At 51.0% G+C, this 15252-nt stretch overlaps 1 protein-coding gene across 1 annotated transcript in view; it reads right to left on the bottom strand.

The window, feature by feature from the left end:
* large2 (LARGE xylosyl- and glucuronyltransferase 2) overlaps positions 1 to 11440 on the bottom strand; it is a 31759-nt gene extending 20319 nt beyond the window's left edge. Inside the window, exon 1 of the mRNA XM_084681776.1 lies at positions 9834 to 11440. The gene's annotated coding sequence lies outside the window, so the exon portion shown is untranslated. The remainder of the gene's footprint in view (positions 1 to 9833) is intronic.
* Between the last annotated feature and the right edge of the window lie 3812 nt (positions 11441 to 15252).

Genomic DNA, 15252 nt, shown 5'->3' with positions numbered 1-15252 from the left:
TGTGTTTGTGTAGTAGTTCCAGATCAGGCTGAGCTCAGACCTAGAGATGGAGTGTGGACATGTCGAAGGAAGAGAGAGAGAAAGGGAGGGAAGAATGGAGGAAGGAAGGGTCACAGGTCACATTCCTGAGTGTTCAGCAGGGGGGTGAAGTGGGAGGGGGGGGGGAGAGAGAGAGAGAGAGAGAGAGAGAGAGAGAGAGAGAGAGAGAGAGAGAGAGAGAGAGAGAGAGAGAGAGAGAGAGAGAGAGAGAGAGAGAGAGAGAGAGAGAGAGAGAGAGAGAGAGAGAGAGAGAGAGAGAGAGAGAGAGAGAGAGAGAGAGAGAGAGAGAGAGAGAGAGAGAGAGAGAGAGAGAGAGAGAGAGAGAGAGAGAGAGAGAAAGAAAGAATCTCTGTTGACTTACAGTACAAAGAGCACCTACACAATCACAAGTCTTCCAGTTTGAGTTCCACTGTCTGACGGGCTATTATATATCGCTGTCTGATTGGCTGTTCTATATTGCTGTTCGATTGGCTGCTGCCTGTCTGTCTCCATGGAAATGGGTCAGGTGTCTGAAGTGCCGACACTTCTCCTTGTTATGGGGTCAGAGGTCAGGCAGTCAGGACTCTAACCCTGACCCAGGGCCATCGCTGCAGTCAGGCTAGGGTTTCTATGCACCTGCTATTCTGCCAGTCACTCCCCATTTTGGAACACTTCTCTGGGGAATTGAACTCCCTCCCCTCTCCTCCCTCCCCTCTCCCCCCTCCTCCCTCGCCTCCCTCTCCCCCCTCTCCTCCCTTCCCTCTCCGCCCTCCCCTTCCCAAATGTCTTCTTTCATGTGTGGAATGAGAGGTGAAAGGAGATAGGTGAAAATGGAAACTGTCCATCAAACCTGGAGCACGCAGATCAGCCATGTTTGAGACCAGGCTCTCATCTACACACTCCCCGTTCCTGCCTGCCTTGTGTGGTGTGACCTGGAGGCTTCCAGAAGCTTCTGGTGGACGTGATACAGGATGACAGGTCTGGGAGTAGGAGGTGAAGGAGACATAATGGAGCATATTTATGTGTGTGTGTGTGTGTGTGTGTGTAAAAGCTGCCACACAGACACACTCCACTTCTGGTGAGTTAGAAGACCAATACCCTCCTCCCCCTCCTCTCTTCTCCTCCCCCTCCTCTCCTCTCCTCCCCCTCCTCTCTTCTCCTCCCCCTCCTCTCCTCTCCTCCCCCTCCTCTCATCTCCTCCCCCCTCCTCTCCTCCCTCCTGACTGTATCTGACAGTCTGACCTACACATGACTCACTTCCATCACTGTCACACTGCCCCGTTGTGACAGCACACATTACAGCTCCTGCCTTGGCCTGTCATCGCTAGCATGCTAACGCTAAACAGGCACATCCAGAGGCTGTCATGCTGTAGCTAGCATGCTAACGCTAAACAGGCACATCCAGAGGCTGTCATGCTGTAGCTAGCATGCTAACGCTAAACAGGCTGTGGGCGAAGCTTTAGGCCCACGATGACACATGAGCATCTCTCTCTGATGATGTCACAGAAGAGAGATGATGTCATGCCAAGGGCCTGAAGGGTCACAACTTTAACTTCCTGAATCTGTTCCTTTGGGGTCATGCTGAGGTCATGCTGAGGTTGTGTGTGTGCATCTGTCTGTGTGAGGTGTGCATGTGTGACTGCTTGCCTGCAGTGTGTGTTTGTTCTGTGTGTGTGTGTGTGTGTGTGTGTGTGTGTGTGTGTGTGTGTAAACTGGTGCTGGCAGTGAGAAGTGATCATGTGAGGACCTGTAATCTGAGTCCTGTCACCTGTGTGTTTTTACAACCTCTGACCTCTTAGCTGGCTGGAGCCTGAGAACACTGGCCACACACACACACACACACACACACACACACTCTGCAGGCAGGCAGGCAGTCACGCATGCACGCACACACTCTCTCTGTGACTCACCCTGGCCCACTCAAACATGAGCACCCTGCTTACACACACACACACTCATGCACTCTCACAAAGACCCCCCCCCCCACACACACACACACACACACACAGAGGCAAAGAGGCAAAGAGGCAGAGAGGCGGCTCAGCTGATGGTGGTCAGGGAGCCACTTTCCCTCCAGCCGCTCCAGATATCGACACCTCTAGTCTGCCCTGCCTCTAGTCTGCCCTGCCTCTAGTCTGCCCTGCCTCTAGTCTGCCCTGCCTCTAGTCTGCCCTGCCCTGCCTCTAGTCTGCCCTGCCTCTAGTCTGCCCTGCCCTGCCTCTAGTCTGCCCTGCCTCTAGTCTGCCCTCCTTCTAGTCTGCCCTGCCTCTAGTCTGCCCTGCCTCTAGTCTGCCCTCCTTCTAGTCTGCCCTGCCTCTAGTCTGCCCTGCCTCTAGTCTGCCCTGCCTCTAGTCTGCCCTCCTTCTAGTCTGCCCTGCCTCTAGTCTGCCCTGCCTCTAGTCTGCCCTGCCTCTAGTCTGCCCTCCTTCTAGTCTGCCCTGCCTCTAGTCTGCCCTCCTTCTAGTCTACGGTCGTCAGGGCTATGGTCGTCAGGGCTATGGTCGTCAGGGATATGGTCGTCAGGGCTAGGGTCGTCAGGGCTAGGGACGTCAGGGCTAGGGTCGTCAGGGCTATGGTCGTCAGGGCTAGGGTCGTCAGGGATATGGTCGTCAGGGCTAGGGTCGTCAGGGCTAGGGTCGTCAGGGCTAGGGTTGTCAGGGCTAGGGTCGTCAGAGTTACAGTCATCAGGGATGTGCGGTTGGTGTTGAGGCTGACACACCAGGAGACCAGAAGAGGAAACACCAGAAGAGGAAAAAGCTGTTGAATAAAAACTCCTCCCTTCTTATCTCTATTATTCTCCAAGATAAATGAGAGAGAGAGAGAGAGAGAGACCAGAAAACTCTGAGCGGACAAGAAGACAGCCAATCAGGACCAGCGGTGTTCCAGGCTGCCAGGTCTGAAGTGCACATTCATCACACGACCCCTGACCCCTCAGATCATTACCAATCAGCAGGCTGCCCAGCAAATAATAGGCTGCTAACACACAGGTCGAAGGGCTGGGGTCAGAGGTCGCACCAGTAAGAGGGTGGCGTTGTGGGAATGAACACTGGTCCGGAGTGCTTTGTCTGGCTTTTAGGGGTCAGGACACCAGAGGGGAGGTGTGTGTGTGCGAGTGAGAGAGACAGAAAGAGATAGAGAGACAGGGAGAGGCAGAGAGAGACAGAAAGAGACAGAGAGACAGAGCAAGAGAAGGAGAGACTGACAGTGTAAGAGTGGTGTGTGAGACAATGAAAGCACACACACAAACCTACCTGCACACGCACACACACCTCATCACACACACACAGCCACACAGGGATGTCGCTGCATCAGCATGGGTTTGTTGAAACATCACACCTCTGCGTTTGTGTGACTGTGTGTGTGTGAATGTAAGATCTCTTATTGGCTAAACCTGCATTATTTGGGAATACACACCCTCACACACATTTAGTAGTTTACGCTGCAAACAGACACACACTGTCACAGCACTAAGCCAAACCAAACACTCTCATGTGTACAGAGTTACGTATATGTTCAAGTCGTTAAGGAACCCAGGTTTGACATTTACCAAAGGATTAGTCTCTTCCTCCCCCCTCCTCCCTCTTTTCCTGAGGATGAGTGTGAAGTGCCCATCCTCTCTGTCTGCTGACACAACACTGAGGCTGGAGCATCCAGACACTGACCATCACTAGACTGAGGCTGGAGCATCCAGACACTGACCATCACTAGACTGAGGCTGGAGCATCCAGACACTGACCATCACTAGACTGAGGCTGGAGCATCCAGACACTGACCATCACTAGACTGAGGCTGGAGCATCCAGACACTGACCATCACTAGACTGAGGCTGGAGCATCCAGACACTGACCATCACTAGACTGAGGCTGGAGCATCCAGACACTGACCATCACTAGACTGAGGCTGGAGCATCCAGACACTGACCATCACTAGACTGAGGCTGGAGCATCCAGACACTGACCATCACTAGACTGAGGCTGGAGCATCCAGACACTGACCATCACTAGACTGAGGCTGGAGCATCCAGACACTGACCATCACTAGACTGAGGCTGGAGCATCCAGACACTGACCATCACTAGACTGAGGCTGGGGAATCCAGACACTCTAACCATCACTAGACTGTTAGAACTCCTCACTTCTGATCCTTGATGTTCTGCTGGACTTTTTTTTACATGCACTAGAAAGTGAGTGAGAGAAGGATAAAGAGAGAGTAAGGAGAGAGGGAGAGAGGGATGAAGAGATTGAGGAAGAGGGAGCTCACTTCTGAGAGAGTCTAGCTCAGATAACATGCTTAAGAACGCACTCAGAGCATTCAGAGCACACAGAGCACACAGAGCACACAGAGCACACAGAGCACACAGCACACAGCACACAGCACAGAGCACAGAGCACAGAGCGCACAGAGCACACAGAGCACAGAGCACAGAGCACAGAGCACAGAGCACAGAGCACAGAGCACAGAGCACAGAGCGCACAGAGCACAGAGCACACAGAGCACAGAGCACACAGAGCACAGAGCACACAGAGCACACAGAGCACACAGAGCACACAGAGCAGACAGAGCAGACAGAGCAGACAGCACAGAGCACAGAGCACACAGAGCACAGAGCACACAGAGCACACAGAGCACACAGAGCACACAGAGCACACAGAGCACACAGAGCACACAGAGCACACAGAGCACACAGAGCACACAGAGCAGAGCACAGAGCACACAGAGCAGAGCACAGAGCAGACATAAATCCAGTTCCAGTGTTTTGAGGCTTGTGGTGAAGCAGACCTCTTACAGCACTCACATACGATGTGACATCAATCAGAAAACGTTCTGTCTCCCCAACATATCACCTCATTTCAATATGAAATGATATTGCTATAGAGGCACTTGTGCTGATAACAGACACATGGTAATCCTTTAAGGTTAAGGTAGGCTGTGTGTTACAGCACAACTTTTGGTGTGTACCCCTAGGAACTGCTCTTGAGAAAATGTCAATGTAATTGCAACCCCCTCCCAAGTTGATATCAGATTTTCGTGGCTGTATATCATACTTGCTCATTCCGCAGCGTGTACATTGCAATGTGCACATCTACTCAGACACACATGCGCACACACACACACACGCACACGCACACACACGCAGGGGGCTGTCTGGCCCTAACACATCCAGTCCCCTTCAGGCACTCAGAATTTGGGATAGTCTGCAAAATGTAGCCTGCATTATTTATGGTTGAGATTAATAGTCTTTGTGCTCATGTGTGCGTGTATGTATGTGTGTGTGTGTGTGTGTGAGAGAGAAAGATAAGGAGCTAATACACAAAGCCATAACATGTTATCTCTCCCTCTGGTCTGGGTCTGGTCTGGTTTGAGTCTGGCCTGGGTCTGGTGGTCTGTTCCTGGGTCTGGGGTGAGACAGAGACTCACACAAACAGCCACTGCTGCCTCTGACTATCCCCCCCGCCCCTTGATCCAGTCACCTAGTCCTGACTCAGCGCTCGGTGGAGGGATTTCACTGTGGCTGCGCTTTGGTCACAAGGCTCAGGACGTTACAATCACACTAGGTAACAGGGGAGGGAGGGAGAGAGAAAGAGAGAGAGACAGAGATAGGGAGAGAGACAGGGAGAGAGACAGCATGAGATAGAGAGAGAGACAGGGAGAGAGACAGGGAGGGAGACAGGGAGAGAGACAGGTAGAGAGACGGAGTGATCTAAGTTACTGGGGTTAGACATTGTCAAACACATCTGTGTGTGAGTGAGGTGGGCTGAGGTGAGGCTCAGCTGCTGTGTTATTCATGAGTCTGAACGGGGCTCTCCTGAAGGATACAGCCTCTCTGAGGAGAACACACACACACACTAGGATACAGCCTCTCTGAGGAGAACACACACACACTCCTCGTGATGACTAAAGGACAGATTGGCGGTTTACAAAAATATTACAGTTGTGAAAAGTGGGCATAAGTTAGAAACACACACACATCACACACACACAGTACTCACACACACACACACAGCAACCACACACACACACAGTACTCACATGATAGGTGGGCTGGAATAGGATGGAAGAGGAAGGAGAGAGAGGAGAGAGGATAGGGAGAGAGACAGGAGAGAGAGAGAGGAAGGCCCCACACCTCACCTCTCACCCAGGCCCCACACCACCCAGGCCTGTTGTTCCCAGCTAACATCCAGCTCAGCACACTGCAGATTCATCCTTCATCCACCACATCACACTGCTGGCTTGATGACACCTGAGCACACATGAACATCTGTCATCTGATTTCAATAACAACAACCAGTCAGAACATTAAGAGTGGACTGACTCCACAGTAATTAAAGGATGCCAAAAGCATTCTCTTTCTTAGAGAGAGAGGAGAGGGAGAGAGAGATTAGGAGATGATGAAAGTAGGAGGGCTGCATTCTGAACTGAGAGAATGAACTCATTGTGTTCTGAAACTAGATAGGTCAAGGTAGAAGAGAGAGAGAGAGAGAGAGAGGGGGGGGGGGGAGGGGGGAGGGGGAGGAGTCGATGTTTACTTTACTCTCTCTCATCTCCATCTCAAGAACAAATGTATTCTATACATAAACCTCCAGGCTACCGCCTCCATTAGGCTGGCCAGGTAGTGCACGTGAGAGTTAAGAGAGAGTGCAGGGCTGGCTAATGTGTGGTTCTACTCTGGTAAACGTCTTTATTTTATTATTGTGTGACCACGGGCCATAAACACTGCTAATAAGCAGGCTTCAGAGAGGGTTACTGGAGAAGCCTCTATCATGGGAGGGGAACTCACTTTAACATGACGAGAGGAGGGAGGAGGGAGAGAGGAATGTGAAGGAGGGAGGTGAAGGAGGGAGAGAGGGAGGTGGTAGGAGGTGGAGGAGGGAGAGGGAAGGAGGTGGAGGAGGGAGGGAGAGGGAGGGAGGTGGTGGAGGGAGAGGAGGTGAAGGAGGGAGGTGGAGGACAGAAGATGGAGAGTTGATGGAGAGGGATATGATAAACCTCTCACTCGTGAGGAAGACCAGGGTGGTTATACGTGTCCAGGTAGTTTGACCTCTGACATCCTACAGGAAGGCCACAGTGGAGGGTCAGCTGCTCGTCATACACAACTGACTGATGGATTGAGCTTGAGTTGTCATTAAAATTAAGGCTGTTTATTCTCGCTCTCTCTCTTCCTCTCTCTCTCTCTGTCTCTCTCTCTTTGTCTCTCTGTATCGCTCACACTGTCTCTCCAATTGATGACCAAATCAGCCATCTGTCACCACAGTAACAGGTCACAGTGTCTCTGACTGCACATCTGACCACCATGTGTGTGTGCGTCTGTGTGTGTGTGCACTCATTACTACAATCACTGAAGCTGATCTGTGTTGACACGTATGGCGGCAGCAGCGTTAGCTAGGTGGGGCTGCTAGGTGGAGGTTGTGTCCAAGCTGTAAGTTAAAATCTCACAGTCACAAAATCAGAAGCCTGTTCCAGAAAGCGAGTTGACCAAATAAACAGGAAAGTAACTGACATGCCTGGCTGAACATGCCCCCGGTCACTTCAAAGTGAAAACCCAGTGTGCATTAAAACCCAGTGTGCATTAAAACACTGTGTTCATTAAAACACAGTGCAGACTCCAGATCCTAATTCACTTCACCACATCGGTGAAAGGAGGCCAGAAGTTGAAGATTTTACATTATGGACGACGGGAGATTAATCCTACAGGTTGAGCAACACTAGTTGTATGACACAATAAATCCACAAATAGCCCACACTCATTTGTATCTCACAAACTGGCCAACACTGCTGCCTTACAGCCTTCACCTGGTGGCCTTGCAGCCTTCACCTGGTGGCCTTACAGCCTTCACCTGGTGGCCTTACAGCCTTCACCTGGTGGCCTTGCAGCCTTCACCTGGTGGCCTTGCAGCCTTCACCTGGTGGCCTTGCAGCCTTCACCTGGTGGCATTACAGCCTTCACCTGGTGGCCTTGCAGCCTTCACCTGGTGGCATTACAGCCTTCACCTGGTGGCCTTGCAGCCTTCACCTGGTGGCCTTACAGCCTTCACCTGGTGGCCTTACAGCCTTCACCTGGTGGCCTTACAGCCTTCACCTGGTGGCCTTGCAGCCTTCACCTGGTGGCCTTGCAGCCTTCACCTGGTGGCCTTGCAGCCTTCACCTGGTGGCCTTACAGCCTTCACCTGGTGGCCTTGCAGCCTTCACCTGGTGGCCTTACAGCCTTCACCTGGTGGCCTTACAGCCTTCACCTGGTGGCCTTGCAGCCTTCACCTGGTGGCCTTACAGCCTTCACCTGGTGGCCTTGCAGCCTTCACCTGGTGGCCTTACAGCCTTCACCTGGTGGCATTACAGCCTTCACCTGGTGGCCTTACAGCCGTAACGCGCCGCAGACGTGTGGGTTGTGGGCGGGGGGGGGGGTGTTCACATCAAAAGGCCAAAACAGTATTCCAATATTGACAGGATAGATAAGTCATTACTGCACCCACAGAATATGGGACCAGAAGAGAGAAGAGGCAGGAGTGAAGGAGGAAGACAGGAGGAGGGGAGAGGAGTGAAGGAGGAAGACAGGAGGAGGGGAGAGGAGTGAAGGAGGAAGACAGGAGGAGGGGAGAGGAGTGAAGGAGGAAGACAGGAGGAGGGGAGAGGAGTGAAGGAGGAAGACAGGAGGAGGGGAGAGGAGTGAAGGAGGAAGACAGGAGGAGGGGAGAGGAGTGAAGGAGGAAGACAGGAGGAGGGGAGAGGAGTGAAGGAGGAAGACAGGAGGAGGGGAGAGGAGTGAAGGAGGAAGACAGGAGGAGGGGAGAGGAGTGAAGGAGGAAGACAGGAGGAGGGGAGAGGAGTGAAGGAGGAAGACAGGAGGAGGGGAGAGGAGTGAAGGAGGAAGACAGGAGGAGGGGAGAGGAGTGAAGGAGGAAGACAGGAGGAGGGGAGAGGAGAGAAGGAGGAAGACAGGAGGAGGGGAGAGGAGAGAAGGAGGAAGACAGGAGGAGGGGAGAGGAGTGAAGGAGGAAGACACAAGGAGGGGAGAGGAGAGAAGGACGAAGACACAAGGAGGGGAGAGGAGAGAAGGAGGTAGACAGGAGGAGGGGAGAGGAGAGAAGGAGGAAGACACAAGGAGGGGAGAGGAGTGAAGGAGGAAGACAGGAGGAGGGGAAGAGAAAGTAGCACTAGTGTGTCGAACAGCTGCTACTGGGAGAGGCAGCAGCCTGAGTGCGTGTGTGTTAATGTGTGTGTGAGTGAGTGTTAATGTGTGTGTGAGTGGTGGTGTGTGTGTTAATGTGTGTGTGAATGAGTGTTAATGTGTGTGTGAGTGGTGGTGTGTGTGTATAAGTGCGTGAGCATGTGTGCAAGATGATGTGTGTGTTCATAGAGCAGAAGGATTTAAGGAGCAATCTGTGTCAGGTTTAGGTGAGTAAGTGTGTGTGAGTAAGTGTGTGTGTGAGGGGTGGGGGTTAGGGCTGTGGGGGAAGGTGGGGTTGTCAGGGTTGCTGTGTGCGGGGGGGGCGGGGGGAGGGGCGGAGGGGAAGCAGGGGAGAGACCTTCTCAGTAGAGAAGAATTTGTTTGAATTAGAACTAGTCTAATCTAGTCACAATGACCAGTCATATCGGCACGCGCACACACACAGCTACACACAACCACACACAGCTACACACACAGTTACCTTCATGCACACACACACACACACAGATATTACAGTTTCTTACTGCAGTTAACCTAACTGCAACCCAAGCAAACCAGGTCTGATCTGTCACATCCTCAACCACAACACAACCAACAGTCTACCAGGACGGGACCGGGACGGGACCAGGACGGGACCAGGACGGTCTCTTACCTCCAGTGAAGCTGCTGCTCCTGTAGTTGTGACCCGGAGCTCCTCACAGCTTCAGTCCTCAGAACATCCGTACAATGAGAAGCAACGTGTGTGTGTTAGGTTCTGCTGACCAGGGCGAACACCAGCGACCTCACACACACACACTGCCCTGTGCCAGCTGGTACCACAAGACACAGTCAAATCCCTCACACACTCTCTCTCCCTCTCTTCCACACGCAGAGAAGCCAGCCGGTGTCGAGCGGTGGAAGCAGTACATCCAGACTTCCAGAGAAGGGGATCTGAGTCCTTGTTGTCTCCCCCAGAATCAAGCACTGTTCCTGGGTAGGGAGAGGCAGAAGAGTCCCTGCAGTCTGCAGAAGAACAGAAGAAGAACAGATTCTCGTTTCACCACTCTCTCTGTGGCAGTTTGTCGTTCTTTCTCCGGTTCTCTTTAACTCTCTCTCTCTCTCTCTCTCTGTGTGTGTGAGACACGCAAGCTTAGAGCTGGGGAGAGCGACCACACGGTCTCTCTGTTGGTCGTTCTGCTTCTGCAGAGAGACTGCTGTGGCCCCTCCCCCACACTCAGCCCGCCCACACACACCCCCTGGCAGCCCCAGCCAATGGGAGAGGAGAGCGACTCTCTGTCCCTCCCCCTCCCCTGCCCCCGGCAGCCCCAGCCAATAGGAGAGGAGAGTTGTTCCTGGCCCTGCCCCTCCCCCTCGTTCTCCAGACTGCGTGGCGACACAGACAATGACACAGAAACACACAAGCAACTACACACTCACTGACTCTCTGACTCTCTCATTCAAACACACACACACACACACTCTAACTCAAACAAATACATACTCTCTCTAACCCTATAGACACTCTCTTTAACCCTATAGATACTCTCTCTTACTCACACACGCACTCTACACTCTCTAACACATACACACTCAAACTATCACACCCTCACATATACTGTCGACTCAAACTGATACACAATCTCTCAAACTCAAATAGACACACTGTAACTCTCTCTCTCTCACACACACACACACACACACACACACTCTCTCAAACTCAAACAGATACACTCCCACTCATACACACACTAACACAAACAGTGTCTCTAACTCCACACCATCCCTCCACCACACGTTCTGGTGTCAGGCCACTGACTGACCCTGCACAGCCCTCAACCCAGGAAGACTCATTCAAAGGAACACATTTGAAGAATGTATCCAGATCAAAGTCAGACTTCACTGTTTCTACAGACAACAGCACAGCTCATAGATATATAAATACACCCAACATTTGTATTAGATGAATTTTTGGGGTTGTCGTTTTTTTTAAGTATACAGTGACAAAGCAAAAAATAAATGATATCTAACTTTGTCTAAAAGCATCAGCTTAACAAACAAGCGCAGATTCAGGAGATGTGAGATCTGCTCCACTCCAGCACTCTGAGGACAGAGAGACAGAGCTACTGAGAAGCTGGTGGCATGTTAGAACATGTACACGTTAGAACTGAGGTCTTCAACCCTGCTCCTCAGGGACCCCCTGCCCTGCATGTTTTAGATTCCTGCTCCAACACACCTGATTCAAATGAATGGTCATTAACAGGCATAACTAGATAACAACCAATTTATTTCAATCAGGTGTGTTGGAGCAGGGAAACATCTAAAACATGCAGGACAGGAGGTCCCTGAGGACCAGGGTTGAAGACCTCTGCGTTAGAACATAGAACATGTACACGTGAACTACCTCTTGGTTCTGACGCAGACAACCCCCCTCCCCCTCCCCCCCCCTTCTGCTGGCCCCCGTCCGTCTGTGCTCCTCTCTAACATCTGATAACCAATCAGAGAGTCTAAAACAGCACACACACACAGCAAACCCCACACACACACAGCAAACCCCACACACACACATCAATAATGCATCTGACACGCCCCCCTACTCACACAGCCAAACACTGCGTTCCTATTGGATGGAGGACAAGGACACATACTGGCAGGGAACAGTCTGAGAGAGAGACAGGGAGAGGAGAGAGAGACAGGGAGAGGAGAGAGAGACAGGGAGATATGGAGAGAGAGACAGGGAGATATGGAGAGAGACAGGGAGATATGGAGAGAGAGACAGGGAGATATGGAGAGAGACAGGGAGATATGGAGAGAGAGACAGGGAGATATGGAGAGAGACAGGGAGATATGGAGAGAGAGACAGGGAGATATGAAGAGAGAGACAGGGAGATATGGAGAGAGACAGGGAGATATGGAGAGAGAGACAGGGAGATATGGAGAGAGACAGGGAGATATGGAGAGAGAGACAGGGAGATATGAAGAGAGAGACAGGGAGATATGAAGAGAGAGACAGGGAGATATGGAGAGAGAAACACAGAAAGGAATGGATTGAAACCAAGAAGTGTGTGGATATTTGTGTAAGTGTGTGTGTGTTTCTGAGGGGCAGCCGGAGAACAGAGAGGTGCTCCCTGACAGATGCTGCCATAAAAACAACACAATCATCACATCATGATGACACACACACAGACACCCACACACACATCACCTCTGCACAGGGCAGGAGAGAGGAGAGAGGACAGGGAGGAGAGAGGGGAGAGGACAGGGAGGAGAGAGGAGAGAGGACAGGGAGGAGAGAGGAAAGAGGACAGGGAGGAGAGAGGACAGGGAGGAAAGAGGACAGGGAGGAAAGAGGACAGGGAGGAGAGAGGACAGGGAGGAGAGAGGAGAGGACAGGGAGGAGAGAGGAGAGGACAGGGAGGAGAGAGGAGAGAGGACAGGGAGGAGAGAGGACAGGGAGGAGAGAGGAGAGGACAGGGAGGAGAGAGGAGAGAGGACAGGGAGGAGAGAGGAGAGAGGACAGGGAGGAGAGAGGAGAGAGGACAGGGAGGAGAGAGGAGAGAGGAGAGAGGACAGGGAGGAGAGAGGAGAGAGGACAGGGAGGAGAGAGGACAGGGAGGAGAGAGGAGAGGACAGGGAGGAGAGAGGAGAGAGGACAGGGAGGAGAGAGGAGAGAGGACAGGGAGGAGAGAGGAGAGAGGACAGGGAGGAGAGAGGGGGAGAGAAATGAATGAGAGAAGAGGGAGAGAAAGAAACAGGAGACAGAAAGGAGATGGAAGTCAATCCACTTTAAAAGAAATAAAGTAATATAAAGTTATAAAGGGAGAGAGATGCTAAAATGACTAGAGGTTAGAAGGAGGAATGTTTCCATAAACTGATGACAGCTTGCCGATACATTCTTTTCTTCAATTTTCAGAAGCATGTCATCTCTCTGTGGTATTGGCTATCTGTCTCTTAATGGCTGCTCTGCTCTCATATCTATCCACAACAACATCTGTGTGTGTGTGTGTGTGAGTGTGTGAGTGTGTGAGTGTGTGAGTGTGTGTGTGTGTGTGTGTGTGTGAGTGTGTGTGTGTGAGTGTGTGTGTGTGAGGTGATTGGGGTGTGTTTGGTCACAGTCACATGACATCAGAGAAACATTTTCTTGTCCACTAACTTTCTCATTCTCTCTCATTCTCTTTCTCAATTCAATTAAATAATGCTTTATTAGCATGAATGAGTGAGCATTGTTGCCAAAGCCATATAAGATTGAACATAAATGTATCATTTACATTTGTTAAAATAAAGAGATATATTTGTAATAATAACTACAATTAATTACAGCAAGAAAGAAAATAAATGTGTGTAAAGAAAACTAAATAATGATAAAATCATCCAGATATTACATGAACATACATTACAAGTCAAGACGTGTAAATCATGAAATAAACATAAAGCAGAAATAAATCAGACATAAATACATAAATAAGGGATGATAATAGATTCAAATAGAATTATAGTTGATTTTTCTTTAGTGTAATTTCTTTCCAATAAACAATGTATTTTTCTTTTTGATGTTTTGCTATTCCTGTAGGATAATTGCTGAGCATCTGTTGAATGTTCTTCATCTCTCTCTCTCTCTCTCTCTCTCTCTCTCTCTCTCTCTCTCTCTCTCTCTCTCTCTCTCTCTCTCTGTGTCTCTCTCTGTCTCTGTCTCTCTCTGTCTCTCTCTCTCTCTCTCTATGTCTCTCTCTATGTGTCTATGTCTCTCTGTCTCTCTCTCTGTCTCTCTCTCTCTATGTCTCTCTCTATGTCTCTCTCTCTCTCTCTCACTGTCACTCTCACTCTCACTCTCTCTTTCTGTCTCTGTCTCTCTCTGTCTCGCTATCGCTATCTCTCTCTCTCCCTGTCTCTCTGTATCTCTCTCAATCCTTGCGTGTCCATACACACACACAGAATATTTGAATGTACAGTGTGTTTGTGTGTGTGTGTAATTATACATTATATGAATGATGAGGATTAAGTTATTTGATGTGTGTTAGTAGGAGAAAAGACAGACAAAGACAGAGAGAGAGAGAGAGAGAGTCAATATGCTGCTTTAGTTTCTAATTTAAAGACATGCATCCTGAAAATCATCGGTTTCCACAGCAACCTGCTGAAGCGGAAAATTAGTAACGATTTGTAATTGGCCGAACCGCTTAGTGATTATGGTCTGAGTAATTTCTAATTGGCCAATTTACTCAGTGATGAAGTACTGGGAGATTTCTCAGATGCTGAGTGCTGAACAGGGGAGACAGGTGATGGGGAGGAGGGGAGGAGAGGAAGAAGGAGGAGGGGAGGGGTGGATGGAAGGAAGGAAAGGAGAGAAGAGAAGAGGAGAGGGTGGAGGGGAGGGAGGAGGAGAGGAGGAGGGGAGGAGAGGTGGAGGGGAGGAGAGGAGAGAAGACGGGTGGAGTAAAGGGAGGAGGAGGGGTGGAGAGGAGGAGGGGGTAGTTTAACAGGTTTTGTAGGTCCAGTGTTCCACATGACCGCAACTTGACCACCAACAATCACAACCGTCCAGCTAGGGTCTCCATGAGGACCATGAGGAGTCATCTACCCAGTGAAGTGAGATCTCCATGATGACCAGTGAGGGATCAAATGAACTGGAGAACAGGCTGATGACGCCTCACCAGCAGGACCACCTTTCAGCCAAGACTGATGATCCCAGGGTGACCAGCGGGTCTAAGCCACACCCCCTTCTACCCCCTGCGGTGACCACGGCCGTCACAGCCTCCAGCCCATGCCACGCTGCTCCACACGACGCGCCCTGCCTGACCCACACGCACTCGGGCTGAGTGATGTGGAGACGTCAGGCTGATGAGTGGCAGGACCCCGTCATGTGGAGCAGCGTGGCGTGGGCTGGAGGCTGTGGGGGCTGCATGTGAGCTGCCTGACAGCATCACAGCTGGCTCATTCATCACAGACATCCAGCCTCAGGACCAGTCTGCCTGGGTCTGGCCGGAAGCAACAACAGACGCCCTGGACAGGAAGCTGCTAAACTGGACAGGAAGTCATGGATTTATCACAGCCTGTATCTCATTCTCTGTGGCACCTCTGTCTGTGTCTTTGTCTCCGTC

Source organism: Hypomesus nipponensis, chromosome 19 (assembly GCF_054491055.1).
Source record: "Hypomesus nipponensis isolate SF chromosome 19, ASM5449105v1, whole genome shotgun sequence".
Lineage (NCBI taxonomy): Eukaryota > Metazoa > Chordata > Actinopteri > Osmeriformes > Osmeridae > Hypomesus > Hypomesus nipponensis.
Note: the sequence above shows the minus strand (reverse complement) of the source record. Positions and strands in the feature narration are given on the sequence as shown.